We start from the raw sequence: 2,735 nt of genomic DNA, 5'->3' as shown, positions 1-2,735 counted from the left end.
TGGGGAAGCTGGCTCCAGGCCCCAAAATCAAATCTCTGTGAGCAAAGGAAAGGTTCCCTCCCTCTCTCTCTCCCTCCCTTCCTCCTTCCCTCTCTCCCTCCCTGGGAAGTCTCCTCTATCCTGTGACACCCCCTCCAAACTTACACACATACACACTGTACTAGTTTCCTGTTGCCCTTGTAACAAATTACCACAAACTTGGTGGCTTTAAACAACACAAATTTATTACCTTATAGTCCTGCAGGTCAGAAGGCCAAAATGGGTCTCACTAGGCTAAAATCAGGTGTCCCAGGGCTGCATCCCTCTCTGGAGGCTCTAGGGGAGAATTTATTTCCTTGCCTTTTCCAGCCTGTAGAGGATACCTGCAATTCCTTGACTCACAGGCCCTTGTATCTTCAAAGCCCACAATGGCTGGTCAAGCCTTAAGAGATGTAACTGAAGTTCATGCATTTTCACTGCTGTGTTGTATTCCACGAGATACATATACCACAGTTTATCCATTCCTCAGCTGATGGGGGCATTTGGACTCTTTTTTTTTTCCCCACATTCTAAGTGTGTTGTCATGAACCTTCTGGTACCCTTCATGGATCATATGTGCAAATGTTTGCCCAGAGTATATAACTGGGTGTAGAACTGCTGGGTCGTAAGGTGTGGGGATAGTCAGCTCTATAAGACAATGCCAAATTGTTTTCCAAAGTGGAGCGATAAATAATCCTGCCAGAAATGTATGACAGATACATACTGGGTATCGTCAGACTTCTTAAGTTTTCTCAAGCAAATGAGCGTTAACTATGGTCTTGATTTGCATTTCCCTCACTATTAAAGAGGTGGACAGCTCTTCATATGTTTGTTTAAATTTCCTCTTCTTGAAATGCCCCTTTGTATTTTTTATATATAAATTTATTTATTTGTTTATTGGGTATGTTGGGTCTTCGTTGCTGCACACGGGCTTTCTCTAGTTGCAGCGAGCAGGGGTTACTCATCATTGTGGTGCACGGGCTCCTCATTGCTGTGGCTTCTCTTATTGCAGAGCACGGGCTCTAGGCGCACAGGCCTCAGTAGTTGTAGCACACAGGCTCAATAGGTGCTCCATGGCATGTGGGATCTTCCTGGACCAGGGATCGAACCCGTGTCCCCTGCATTGGCAGGCAGATTTTTAACCACTGTGCCACCAGGGAAGTCTCCATTCATGTCTTTTGCCCATTTTTCTATTGTCTTTTTATTATTGATCTGTGGCTTCTTTGCATATTCTTGATCCTTTTTCTCCCCTAGTAATATGTGTTTTTCAATGTATTCTCCCAGATGTGTTTCTTTTAACTTTATGATTTTCAGTTTTGAGTAGTCAAATTTATAATGTAAAATTTTATGGTTAGCATGGAACAGCATAGCTTTTGTGTCCTGATTAAGAAATCCTTTTTTGGGTTCCCCTGCTCCCTCTTGTGCTCATGTTCTGCATTGCCATGCCCTGCTCTCAAGAAATACAAGTCATCGCCCCCAGCAAGGTTGTCTGGCTTGCAGAGGAGGGCAGCATACCACTCCACTTTGCCCAGCTCTCAGAGCATGCCACCGCCCTGACCAAGGGGTCCACTCACACCGAAGACCATGACCTGTATAGTGCCTATGATTACACAGTACCAGCTATGGAGAAAGCCCTTGTGAAAACCAACATTCAGATAGCTCTTCCTGCTGGATGCTATGGGAGAGTTGCACCACATTCTAGCTTGGCTGCAAAAGGCTTCGTAGATGTAGGAGCTGGTGTCTAGGTGAAGATTATACAGAAAATGTTGGTGTTGTACTGTTTAACTGTGGCAAAGAAAAGTTTGAAGTAAAAAGGGGTGATCGAATTGCACAGCTCATTTGTGAATGGATTTTTTTTACCCACAAATAGAGGAAGTTCAAGTTTTAGAAGATACTGAAAGGAGTTCAGGAGGTTTTGGTTCCACTGGAAAGAATTTAAAATTTATGTCAAGAACAGGAAATGAGAAAATGTGCTTTTTCCTTGAAAAGACTTTGCTTAAAGTGGAAAAAAAAAAAAAGAGAAATCATTTTTCACCTAAAGTCAAAAATATATTCCCTGTATTTTCTACTAAAAGTTTTGTTCTTTAAATTTAGATCCCTAATAGGGCTGAAATTTTTGTTTATGCTGTGAGACAGGAACCAATGTTAATTTTTTTCCATTTACTGACCTGTCATGCAAGTCTCTCTCATATCGAGATTTGTTTGCATAAATCTATTTCTGGGCTTTCTATTTAGCTCTTCCTGCATTGAGACTACCTTGTCTTTGATGAATATAACTTTATAATGGATTCTGATGTTTGGCAGGACAAATCATTCCTCTTTATTATTCTTCAAAATTGTCTTAGATATTCATGCCCTTTGCTTTTCCATAGAATTTTAGAGTTATCTTGACAAATTTCACAAAAAAATACCTTTTGGATTTTGACTGGATTTGTACTGAATATACAGGTCAATATGGGGGAGAATTGACAACTTTTATTCATAACCATTAGCTACCTCTCCATTAATTTTTCTTTTTAACATATTTCTATAAATTTTATAATTATATTATGCACAGGTCTTGCACTTTTTTTTTCCTTTGCTGTGCCATGCAGCTTGCGGGATTGCAGGATCTTAGTTCCCCAACCAGAGATTGAACCCTGGCCCTCAACAGTGAAAGTGCAAAGTCCTAACCAGTGGACCACCAGGGAATACCCTAGCATGAATTTTTAAACCAC

The 2,735-nt window shown here is 41.0% G+C and overlaps 1 pseudogene; it reads left to right on the top strand.

Moving 5' to 3' along the window:
• Positions 1-1,460: 1,460 nt before the first annotated feature.
• On the top strand, positions 1,461-2,409 carry LOC130834447 (deoxyuridine 5'-triphosphate nucleotidohydrolase-like; annotated as a pseudogene).
• Positions 2,410-2,735: the final 326 nt, after the last annotated feature.

Source organism: Hippopotamus amphibius, chromosome 13 (genome assembly GCF_030028045.1).
Source record: "Hippopotamus amphibius kiboko isolate mHipAmp2 chromosome 13, mHipAmp2.hap2, whole genome shotgun sequence".
Taxonomy (NCBI): Eukaryota; Metazoa; Chordata; class Mammalia; order Artiodactyla; family Hippopotamidae; genus Hippopotamus; species Hippopotamus amphibius.
This window is presented reverse-complemented; position numbering and strand designations above follow the sequence as displayed.